Source organism: Lepidochelys olivacea (genome assembly GCF_965140295.1).
Source record: "Lepidochelys olivacea isolate rLepOli2 genome assembly, chromosome: 13".
Taxonomy (NCBI): Eukaryota; Metazoa; Chordata; order Testudines; family Cheloniidae; genus Lepidochelys; species Lepidochelys olivacea.
The window spans coordinates 3919401-3932806 of NC_140423.1; positions in this window are offsets into that span (position 1 = coordinate 3919401).

A 13406-nucleotide genomic window follows, 5' to 3' on the forward strand; every position below is an offset into this window, starting at 1 on the left:
AGTCCTGCACATGCGATAGCTTCCACTCCTGTTGCTTCCAGTGGTACTCTCCCCGGGGGGATTAGGGCTGCAAACCATGCAAGGTCTCGGCAGTGTTGCCAGCTCCCATGATTTCATCATGAATCTCACACTCTTGGGTGTTTTTTCTTAAAACCCCAGCTCCTGGAGTCATGGGATGAGGGAAGAATCTCAGCTTTCTTTAAAAAAAAAATAAAAATTTCTAGGCCTCCTTGTGAGGGAGAAAAGCTTGGAAAAGTGACCTGTACAGACCCAAGAAAACAGAAGAAAAATTACCTCTCCCCTCCCCCCCCCAGCTAGGGTGACCAGACAGCAAGTGTAAAAAATCGGGATGGGAGTGGGGGTAATAGGCACCTATATAAGAAAATGCCCCCGAATTCAGGACTGTCCCTATAAAATTGGGACATCCGGTCACCCCACCCCCAGCATTTATTAAGAAATCACAAGATTTTTTAAAGCTAGTCTCATAAGGCAGGGGTGGGGAGGCTGGACTCATTATTTCAAATCTTTCGCACTGATGAGGTCTTCGTTTCTGCTTCAAAAGCTGGCTATAAACACCTCCCTAAACCCACTCAGAGAGAGGCACAAAGGGAAAGCAAGAGAATGGCTGAGGTGTCCTGCTGTTTGGCCAGCTGTGTGCTCAACAGGACCGTGGCCATGGGAGCCAAGAGAGAAAACACTAAAGGACCACTCTGCCAGGGCTGCAAAGGTATACGGAAAGGCTGCACAGGTCCCATGATCTGCAGCCTGTTCCCGTGCAGGGGGATTATCTGAGCTATAGGAGAGAGGCACTTGATGCTCAATGGTTCAGTTCTTGAAAACAGAGAAAAAGCAAGGAAGTAGCTACGATCCTGATGGGAGATTTCATAAAGAAGTGGGTGGGGAGAGAAAAGACCCTGAGTCACTCAGAGTCAGAATTTGGTTGTTCTGAAACATGAAGCAAAAGAAACACTCCAGGAAGTTACAAGTTTCTGTTTCCATTTCTCACACTGAGCAGTAAGAAAACAGGCAGCCTCCAAAGCTGTGTGATGTAGCTTTCCCTGCCACCCCTCCCAGAGGGAGGGACTTGTTTACTGAGACCTAGGGACGAGGAACTCAGCATCTCCTCAGCTCTTACGCAGGCTGTTTGTGTGTTTGATACGAGAACACAGCGTTGCAAGACAGTAAAGAGAACCCAACAGTTCCTTAGTGCTGAATACTTAGCAAAGGAGAACAGCCTTGCCGGTCAAGATTGCACCTGCCGAAACTGGAGGATGATGATGGGAGGGCAAGGGGGACTTTGCAGTCCCCCTTCGCCATCAACACCATCCTGCTGATGGTAGCATATGCTGCAAGCTGCTAGGAGACTGAACATACATCTTAGCTGGCAGTCCATGGGCCCTGGGGTCTATTATTTGTAGACTAGTGTAGTAGCTGAGGGTTGCTCCTGGTTTGTAATCAAGGACCAGCAAGACTTCAGCAGGAGAAACGAAACTTGGTGTGCTTCCTGGCTATCAAAGAAACGTAATCAAGTGTTTGAGTGAGTCAGCATCATGCTGTCAGCCTCATAGGTCTCTTATGCAAATAGAGTGGTACTAGTTACTTACAGGCTGTTGTTCATTTCTAGTTTCAGAGTAACAGCCGTGTTAGTCTGTATTCGCAAAAAGAAAAGGAGGACTTGTGGCACCTTAGAGACTAACCCATTTATTTGAGCATGAGCTTTCGTGAGCTACAGCTCACTTCATCGGATGCATACCGTGGAAACATTTCTAGGTCACTTGTGGGAGCCAGCCATCTCTGTATGGGCCAAAGGAATCCCACCCTACTGCATGCATTGGAAGGGGGGAAGAACAGCAGTGTCCGACAGCTAACTGGGCATTTGGGGGTGCATAAGGGAACATGGCAGCGGAATGAGCCATTCTCTGGCAGTCAGGGTAAAGGATTGACACCCAGAAAACCTGGGCTCTGAGCCCAGCCCTGCTTTGTGGCCTTGGACGAATCATTCCACCTTGGGGGGGTATATTACCACTGCACAAAGAAAAGGAGGACTTGTGGCACCTTAGAGACTAACCAATTTATTTGAGCATGAGCTTTCGTGAACTACAGCTCACTTCATCGGATGCATACCGTGGAAACTGCAGCAGACTTTATATACACACAGAGAACATGAAACAATACCTCCTCCCACCCCACTGTCCTGCTGGTAATAGCTTATCTAAAGTGATCATCAAGGTGGGCCATTTCCAGCACAAATCCAGGTTTTCTCACCCCCCCCCCCCCCACAAACTCACTCTCCTGCTGGTAATAGCCCATCCAAAGTGACAACTCTCTACACAATGTGCATGATAATCAAGTTGGGCCATTTCCTGCACAAATCCAGGTTCTCTCACCCCCACACCCCCCTCCAAAAAAACACACACACAAACTCACTCTCCTGCTGGTAATAGCTCATCCAAAGTGACCACTCTCCCTACAATGTGCATGATAATCAAGGTGGGCCATGTCCAGCACAAATCCAGGCTCTCTCACCCCCCCCCCCGCTTTTTTTTTTTCCTGGGGACACACACACACACACACACACAGAGCAGCAGGAGAGTGAGTTTGTGTGTGTGTCCCCGGGGGAAGAAAAAAAAAAGGGGGGGGGTGAGAGAGCCTGAATTTGTGCTGGACATGGCCCACCTTGATTACCATGCACATTGTAGGGAGAGTGGTCACTTTGGATGAGCTATTACCAGCAGGAGAGTGAGTTTGTGTGTGTATGGGGGTGGGGGGGTGAGAGAACCTGGATTTGTGCAGGAAATGGCCCAACTTGATTATCATGCACATTGTGTAGAGAGTTGTCACTTTGGATGGGCTATTACCAGCAGGAGAGTGAGTTTGTGGGGGGAGGGGGGGGGAGGGTGAGAAAACCTGGATTTGTGCTGGAAATGGCCCAACTTGATGATCACTTTAGATAAGCTATTACCAGCAGGACAGTGGGGTGGGAGGAGGTATTGTTTCATATTCTCTGTGTATATATAAAGTCTGCTGCAGTTTCCACGGTATGCATCCGATGAAGTGAGCTGTAGCTCACGAAAGCTCATGCTCAAATAAATGGGTTAGTCTCTAAGGTGCCACAAGTCCTCCTTGTCTTTTTGCGAATACAGACTAACACGGCTGTTACTCTGAAACCTACCACTGCACAGTTAGCCTAGCTTGGGAGAGAGCAGCCACACGGGGAACTTATGTTCAAGTTGCTGTGTCCACGCTGGCACTGTATGTAGGGCTGGGATTTTGGGGCGCACTTCCCATGGTTCTTTGTGCTGCAGTTAGCTGACCCTCTCCGTGAGTTCTTTCCCACTAAATTGTGTGAGACTGTATCTGTCCTTTCTGGACATGCACAGGAAGGCACAAGGAGGACTAGTGGCATTAGTCTGTGTCCACACTGCAGAGCCAGGTTAGCTGCTGTCAAGCTGTGTTCACTTAGGCTTTAGCCGGTCCACTCAGCCAGGCCAACCCAGCCCACCTGAGTTCTAGCCACCCCCACCTGTGAGATAAGGTTTGTGTGCGTGGACAAGACATGGCGAGTTATAACTTAAGTTAACTTTGCACTGAAGACAAGCCCTGGATCTCATTTTTAAAAGGGGGACGCCTATCTGCTTTGTGAAGTGCTTCGATATCAATGGATGCAAAGCGCTAAGAGCAAGGTAGGAGGGGCAGTAGTACAGGTGTGGACTTTTTCACAGCACCTGTAAACAAAGATTTTTGCAAATCCATCTACATTTGGTCCCTCCACAGGGGGAAAGTTGCTCTAGTCCCGAGTTGACAGCAACCTTGCTTGGTCTCTAATTAAAGGGATGCCTGCTTGCCATGTTTTATAGACATGGTAGTTAGGTTTTCAAGTTAGACAACAAACATGATTCATATTCCTTGAATGCCAAAACCATCCCGCCTTTTGATTTCTGAGGTCAGTGCAAGGTGGGTTTTGCTTTTAACTTCCATTAAAGGAAACATAATTCCCTGAGAGGTGTTGCACAGAAACAGGACCTATCTCAAATATACAATCCCTAACTAAGCACCTGTAGCTGTTTCGTCAGACTCAGTTCGAAAATAAAACAGGGCAGACATTGCTGCTGGCAGGTGCCCAGCATGGCAGGGCATTTGACTATAGGCAGAAACACCTCTGCCAAGACGTGATCAAACCCATGACATGTATGTAATCTATCAGGTATGTTACATCCCATTCCCCTTGTATGGATCCAAGATGACTGTCCCTTCCTCACTGACTTTCTGCCATCTTTTCCTAGTGGGTTCACCATTCTCCAGCCTCCTGACTATAACATGATTATGCTGCCATGTAAACAGACACAGAACTTCAGTTTTTATTTCCCTACCACTTAGTTGTGGTCTAAAAATGTAAGGTTCTCATTTGTTTTTTTAACATAGAATATATACAATCTGTAGTGCTTCTGGTTGCAAAGAAAACTTCTGAGAGTGACCTGAACGCAACCAACACAGCAGTCTTTGCCTAAGCCTACAGCCATCTCAGAGCAATAGTTCTGAGAAATGCGTGAACTGCTTCCATTTATCTAACTTGAATATTAACTCTGAAGCCTAATGTTGCCAGGCTGAATGTAAGCTTGGTTAACAATTTAACTGTTGATAATTTCACCAGAAACAATGAGTAGCGAGAGACCTCAGGATAGGGTGCATTGGAGCAGCTAGTTACTGAGATGGGAAATGAGGAAGTCAAATCTTTCCTCCAGCTTTAAAGAGTCTCCACTCCTGCCTAAAAGAGGGGGAAGCAGATGAGATGCATTCCTCCTTCCCAGCACCAGAAGTCTAAACTGTCTCCGAGCCAGCAAACTCCAGTGCTCCTATGACAACTTCAACAATGCAGCCATGACCACATCTGCCATTCACCAGAAGTTTGGGGGCAGCATTAAATGCACCTAAGCACCTCTAGGGAGTTGAAGCTGATCTGTTGAGAGGAATGAGAGAACTGTTGAAAGATCTAGCCTCTTTCTCTGTTTGAGAATCAAGCATATTTTATTTCAGAGCAGAATATTTTAGGCCCCTGATTTAGCAAAGCACTTAAGCACCTGATTAAATTTCATTGAAATCGTTGGGACTTTAGTACATAGTTACCGGTGCTTTGCTGAGTCAGGTCTTTGGCCTGGCCTTTTTTGGTTAGGGATGTGACTTTTCTTTTTTTACACTCCAATAGTTAAAGCAGTACATCCCCTAACATGGCAATAGTTTTATCCATGCCTTTTATTCCAATACAGCCTGTTTTATCTTAGGTACTTATGTAGCCCCCCTCACTGGGGTATCTGAGCACTTCATGCTCTGCAGGAGATTTAGCCTCGCAACGCCCCTGTACAGTAGGAGAGGGCTATGGTCCCCTTTGTACAGATGGAAACTGAAGGCCAAAGACACGAAGGTACTTGACCAAGGTCACAGAGTCTATGGCATAGCTGGTACTTAAACCAAGGTCTCCCAAGCTCTAGGCCAGCACCTTAACCTCCGAGCCATCCTCACTCTCGGAAGAGACTGCTCTACCGGCAGAGTCACGAGAGTAAGCTATACCACTGTACGCTCTTTTATACCAATATAACTGCATCCTCACCAGGGGATTGTGCTGATTTAACTAGAGAGGTGTAATTAAAGCGGTGCAACTTTGGCTTGTAGACAAGCCCTTGGAGTGGATACTTAAGCAGGTGCCGCCATCCTCCCTGTAACTTACCGTACAGCAAGCAGCGTGGCTATGTCCTGCGAATGGAGCAGAGAGTATAAGACCAAAAACACCGTGTTCTGCAAATGCTGTGATAGTGCAGGGGAAAGGGACTCAAACACCCAAGATTGTTATGGAAGTGTATGAGACCTGCCCAGTCTGCTCCCCTGACTGTACCATGGGGATTGTGACAAGGACCCAGTTTTACTCCCGGCAGACCCTTATTCTGCTCACCCCAAGCAGAATTTTGCAAGGCTGGACTAGAACCAGAGAGTGGAACGGACCAGTTCTGTTCCATCGTTGGTGCTGAATGAAATGCCAGAAGGAGAGGTTCACCAATAAAATATAAATCTATTTTTTACAGTCCCTCACATTGCACTAACCTCAGCTATTGATAATCACAGGTATAGATTTTTAAGAAAAATTACACTATGTTTTTTGTACCTTGACATCACCCTGTGAATTACCACCATGGCATTCACAAGAGGTCGGGTCTGCAGGTTCACTGAGCATTCAGAGTCTGTCTTGCAGTTGGTGGAAATTGGCACAGATGCTTTGTCAGAGAATCTGGTCCCCTGAGCCTGGGCGATACCGGACCAAAACTCCAAGTCTGAAGAAGCAAAACAAATTCCATTATGCTGGGGAAAAATAAACCCAACAAAACCTAGTTGGCTGCAGGGTGAATCGATACCATCAGGTATCACTCCACCTAGGAATGCCACAGACAGACAATCAGCTGCCGGAGTTAGGCTTTAGAGTATCTCTGGCAGGGTTATTCTGGTCCTTATGCCACACCCTCTTGTGTCTTACTGCCAGCTATGCAGAACACACTCTTTGCCAAACAGATTAAAGCAGGTATCACCTTTCAGTCACTACAGTTGGACAGAGTCAGGCACTCAGGTCAATTTGGAACTAAAAGCAACAGGCTTCTCTTTATTTTAAAATGAAAAAAATCTGTATTTTCATAGGTAGGCAGGTCTTTGCTTGCAGGATACTCAATGTAGCAACAAACTAATGGTACAGGTAGTGACTGTCACCATATTTACTGCTATCATTATTATTGAGAGAGGAAGGATGGCCCACTAGTTAGGGCCTGAGACTTGGGAGATCCAGCTTCAGTTCCCAGCTCCATCACAAACTAGCTTGTGTGACATTGGGTGAGTCACTTAGGGTCACATTTTCAAAGGTACTTAGGCACCTAACAATGCAGATGGGAGTTAGGCCACTAGGTGCTTTTGAAACTACTGCTAAGCACCTATCCACATCTTTACACACTTAAATACCTCTAAAAAACTGGCCCTTAGTCTCTCTCTGCCTCTGTTCCCCATCTATCCAGCAGGGATAATAGCACTGCCCTATCTCACAGAGTACTGTGAGGATAAAGCCACTGAAGATTGTGAAGTTCTCAGATGCTATGGGTGGGGACGGGGGTGTCAGATAAATATCTCAGATAGATTGATTACACTGACATCCACCCAAAAACCTAGTAAATCTACCTCTGTCATTTGGTATAACAGAATAAAACACTGTCACAGGGTCATTGTCAGTTTCCATGGAAATAAGGGCGACATTTTCAAAGTGCAGGGCTGGGATTTTCAAAAGATCCTATAGCAGACAGGAACTCAAATCCCATTCAATTTCCACAGCAGCTGCTTAATTCCTGCAGTCTCCTTTGGAAATCCAGCCTAGAGGTGCCCCACAGGGCAGCATGCAAATTTACAACACACGCTTGGGTAAATGCATGTGCAAACTGCCAGGTAGGCATCTAACTTGTCATGTAAGCACTCATATCTGTGTGAGTAGTCATTTACCCAATCTGCATATTTCAGAGTAACAGCCGTGTTAGTCTGTATTCGCAAAAAGAAAAGGAGTACTTGTGGCACCTTAGAGACTAACCAATTTATTTGAGCATGAGCTTTCGTGAGCTACAGCTCACTTCATCGGATGAAGTGCATGAAGCATCCGATGAAGTGAGCTGTAGCTCACAAAAGCTCATGCTCAAATAAATTGGTTAGTCTCTAAGGTGCCACAAGTCCTCCTTTTCTTTTTGCCAATCTGCATATGCAGTCACCGTAGCACAGTGGCTGTACATTTGCTTGCATGCATGCATCTCTGGCTCTCTCTACTGGAGAATTTTAACCCTAGATGTCTCAGTATACATGTCAGAGCAGAATTATGCAAAGACAATGCCCTGTTCTGTTCTTATTCAAGTGCCAGGTAAGGAGAAAAGCACTCTTTCTTTTTAAATTTAGAAAGTAAAGCATTTAAAGACTCCCAAAATAGTAACAATGTGTTTTTACAAATAAAAGCCGATTTTAAATATTTAGGTTAAAGTCATTGGCTTTTTCACTTACCTGGCAGGACCTGAGTTTTGTGCTCTTAGTTTTTCTTCTGCACACTTAATATCATGGACTTTAAACAGAACAGGGCTTTGTGCTCTCACTGTATCAATGGTACCTTCAGCTGTATTAACTGCTAGTAACTATTTGCAGCATTTGAGCCAACCAATCAATAATGTGATTTAAAAATATTGTATAAATTATATAATATATTAATATTATATACATATGGATATTTTGAACTCTCATATCTATCTATCTATCTGGAGAGAGATTTTGCCCCCCCTCCCCCTTTTGGTTTCTAAGGTTTAGGATGCTCTTGGGTCCCTTTATTTATTTATGTATTTTTAAAGAAAACATTTCTGTTCTGCTGACTTCACCACACGAATAACTCCGCGGTGACAGAGGTCAAACCTTGTTATACCATGGCTTATTCTTGCCTCTGTGTGCAGAAAAACAAGCAAACAAAAAAGCCCTAGAACCACATTAAAGAACTGCGTTTCTCCCCGATAGGCCTCATTTACACAGGTAGATTATCACCCATAAATTCACACCACAGATATAGCATCACCATGGCAATAGCAAATGCTGTAGTGTAGACAGGGTTCAGGCATTTCGAGACCACGCTGGTAAAAGCCCCATCTACACGAGCAGCCTCCACTGTTAGTGCCACCAATGGACCTGCATCCATGAACTGGCGGGGAGAGGGGAGTGTCTCATCTTTGTCAGTGCAGACGAAAAGGCTGCTGTCAAGAATAAATCATATGAGAACATCGCTTGGCCACAGTCCTGTTTTCACAGCTATGTTTAAACATGGCTGGTTTTGTAGCACAACCTGGGCCAAATTCAGCACCTTCTAGCTGGTCTCCCATGTATTAGGCAAAGGCAGCCCTAGTGGGTACTTAGGTTACTAAGGCTGATTTTACAGTTGTAGCAGATGTTTGGTGGCATTTACCAAGGCCACACAGCAATGGATATTAATCTGACAGTTCTAGTTTTACCAAAAAATATAAATAAATCACAGTTCAGACAGCTGATAGACGACATCTTTTCCAAACTGCTCTGTGTTGCAGATTTGCTCTCCGCTAGAATACTGCAAACCAGATACATTAGAACTGTACCTCCAGTGCAAATATTCCTTACGAACAAACAATGGACTCAATCCCAATCCAAATGAATAAAGAGATACTGTAAACATCCTTTGACAAAAATATCCTACCAAATTAATGAAACTCAGACACAGAAAGGGCACTACTTTTGGTGAGAAAGCATATCTGGAATACCAGATTCCATGCAACATGGCACAGTTAACAGTCACTGTTTAGGAGATCCAGGATTTGAGTATGTAGTGTATTGAAAACTGTTAAAATTGTAAGCTATCACTTGAAATTTCAAGGGTTTTCCTGGTCCTCCTTGCAGGGTAGGGGGCTCTGTAGGGAAGCTTGCAATCTGGATCTATCAGAGTCAGTCTGCAAAAAGCCAGCCTACCTAGAGCAAAGTGGGTGAGCCATGCCTTGCCGTAGGGAGCAGCCTGCTTTGTATCTCTGTTTTTGGTTCTTGTGTGTTAAGATTTTGGATTTTAAAAAATAAAGTAGTGATACATTGCAACCTTCCGGAAAGAGTATTCTATATTTTTACCTTTCTTTGTTTGTATGCTACGAACATAACAGAATGGGAGAGGGACTATTGGTCAGAGCTGAGGAGCTCTGGCAAAGTTATGTAGGGAAGACTGCAGAGCATCTGTGTATAAAGACTTGCCTGTGCAAGACAGACATACTAAGCAGTATCATTCAACCCAGGGTACACTTATACCAAATCCTGCCTGCCTGGAGTACCCTGCAATGCATGAGCCTGAAGTCAGGTGCCTTCTCCCACTCAAGAACAGTCACTGGGCTAGATTCACCCCTGGATTATGCTGGATTCTGGCAGCATAATCCATCTAACAGGGTTGCAAGCAGCAGAAAATTTGGCTTGAAGGGGAGTACAGAAAGATAATATACCAGCAACCTTCACTTTCCAGAAGAAGCCTGAAGAAGGCTAGTACCACCTAGAAGTGGTCACAGGTGGGAAATACAGCAATTCACTGGAAACCCCGTGAGGCTTTCACTGGCAGCATCTCACCCTTCAGGCTGCTTGCCCTCCCCTGGCAGCAAATCTCCTTGGGTCACTGTGTTCACTGCTGGGGCAGAGAAGCAATTTGCACCCCAGCTGCTAGTGCGGGTGAATCAAACCCATTTACTACCACTGTACTTAGGATGCATCATTGCTTTTACAAGGCATGTTCTGTTATACTCTTGGAATGGCTGTCTAATCAGTTCGGACCTATATAGCTACACTGGGTACCAGCAGAGATGTGACTGTCATCAGCCAGAAATTCTTCCGGTCATGTCCATTTGATATAAGTCACATTAGAACACCCCCATATACCTCTCTGTACTCACCCTTGACACCTCCAGGTCTGCTGAGCCTGTCTGACTTGCAGTGGAATCACAGGACACGGCCTAGGACCTATCCAATGCTCACTGAAGTCAATAAGGGTATGCCTACACTGCAATTAAACCCCCACGGCTGGCTCATGCTAGCTGCTTGGGCTGAGGGTCTGTTTAATTGTGGTGTAGACATTTGGGCTCATGCTGAAGCCTGGGCTCTAGGGGACCCTGCAAGGCGGGAGGGTCCCAGGGCTGGGGCTGCAGCCAGAGCGTGAACATCTACACTGCAGTTAAACAGCTCCTTAGCCTGAGCCCTTTGAGCCTGAGTCAGCTGGCATGGGACAGCTGCAGATGTCTACCTGCAGCGTAAACACACCTTTAGAGTCATTCCATTCCTATCAGTGCGAGGGAGACTGGGCCCTGTGAGAATGGAGGGTGTTTCAGGAGCGTGGGTGGGAGGAACAATGAAAACAGCCTGTGCTGGCCCCACCTAATTCTCAGCACGCCTGCTCTGACTCACCGCACAGGGCTGGGTGGTTTGAGCCAGCCCCTCCTCCTCCTCGGCATGAGTTACAGAATAGCAACAGGCCTGTGGGTGAAGGTGGAGTATGAACACTTAAAGCAGCCTGAATTTGCGCTGAGCTCGTAACAGATACACACCCCAGTCCAGCAGGTGGAAAACAACCACCCCAACAAGGGGATGCACACACCTCTTCTGGCCTTTGTGCTCGTAAGGTACAGAAAAGGGCAACAAAAATTATTAGGGGTGTGGAACAGCTTCCATACGAGGCAAGATTAAAAAGACTATTCAGCTTGGAAAAGAGATGACTAAGGTGGGATATGAGAGAAGTCAATAAAATCATGACTGGTGTGGAGAAAGTAAGGAAGTGCTATTTACCCTTTAGAATCATAGAATATCAGGGTTGGAAGGGACCTCAGGAGGTCATCTAGTCCAACCCCCTGCTCAAAGCAGGGCCAATCCCCAACTAAATCATAGAACACAAGAACCAGGGGCCACCCAACAAAATCAATAGGCAGCGGGTTTAAAACAAATAAAAGTACTTCACACAACCGTGGAACTCATTGCCAGAGGATGATATGAAGGCCAAAAGTATAACTGGGTTCAAAAAACTTATTAGAAACTTAGAAACAAAAAACTTATTAGATAAGTTTATGGAGGACAGGTCCATCAAAGGCTATTAGCCAGGATGATCAGGGATGTAATCCCATGCCCTGGGCGTCCCTAAGCCTCTGACTGCCAGAAGCTGGGACTGGATGACAGGGGATGAATTGCCCTGTTCTGTTCATTCCCTCTGAAGCATCTGGCACTGGCCTCTGTTGGAAGACAGGTTACTGGGCTAGATGGACCATTGGTCTGACCCAGTGTGGCCATTCTTCTGTTCAAGGAAGTATAGTAGATTCCACTGAATAGTAATCTGGACATTAACAACTTCTGGTTAATAGCACCATTTTGCTAGGAACCAATCCCATCTCATTGACTTTTAACGTTAATGGGATTTGGATACTGGTAATGGCATGCTGCTTATTAGCAACAGGTTTTTGGAAGAAAGGCTCCATGACAGGCAAGTTTGCAAGGATGCAACTAGAGAAGGAAGCACTAGGACCTGCTTTCCCTGGCTGCTGCCTTGCTAACCTGCCTGGAGCCAGCACTCAGCAGGTCCCAGTGCTTCCTTCCCACAGTGCAGCCTCACAAACCTGCTTTCTGCTCATTAGCAACTACCAGATAATAACAACTTTTTTGCTGGAAACTGAGGTTTGTTAATAAGTAGAATCTACTGCAGTGGAGAAAATGGATGAGCAGCGATTCCCTCAAGACACCAGGACTTAGGTGTATTTGTCCCTAAACACTGAAAAAGGATGTGCCCTGAAATATTAGAAAGCTGGTGACTTAAGGCCCTAGCATCCATCAAGCCAAGAGAACTCTGTTACGTACCGGCACATACTGTTTAAAGACCACTGGATTTTAGCCAGTAGCTCCTAAAAAAAAAAAAAATTACACTTTGGTGTGTAAATCCAGACAAGATCCTGCCTATGCAGCCTGTTGTCACCCAGATACACACATACAGAATAAATGAATATTAATGGCAGTCATACATATGCATACTGGGGGAGAACAGACCTCTCCCAACCTCTCTTTTATTCCTGTTTATCTTTTGGCGGCTGTGCTCTGGCAAGCGTCACAATATGCTTCTCTCTAGCCGCACCTACTGGCCTCAAATGGAAGTGCTTCATTAAATTTTAGTCTCCATATTGCTTTATAGATGCATATATGCTTTACAGCGTTTACAACTGTATTGCTAAAATAGATACGAGGCAAACAGCAGTCTCCTGACAATCATTAACAAAAATTCCTCTCACACAACACTTCACAGCCTTGGGTATCTCATATCCTTGGGAAAACATTACAGCAACAGAGACAGTATCTCACACAGCAAAACAAATGAAGGATCCTGATTGGCCACTAAACAGTTCAGAGCTTCCAACAAAGCAAGAGAGGGGATCAGATACTGAAGCGAATTAGGTTTAATTGGTTTTAATGCTCAAACAGACTCTGTTTATTTCTTTATGCTCTAGATGTATGCTGTTGAATCAGAGGTTACAGACACACAAAATAATTCCGGTGCGATATCCTGGCTTCATGTTGCAGCGTAATCTCTCCCTCCTCTTGCTGGTGAAAGTATGTGTGTTTTCCCCCCTCTACTTGTACCCAAATGCTTAGGAGCAGGGGGAATCCAACCATGCAACTGCCTTTGTTCCCCAGTCTTCAATGGGGATAGGGGACTGGCTCCCCACACATTGGAAGGCCATCCCTTCCCTGCACATAATGGGCAGTGGAGAGCGTTCCTGATGTCACCATGCTGCTTGCTGTTGGAGATACAGGCAGTATTGATCAGAACTCGAGGCTCA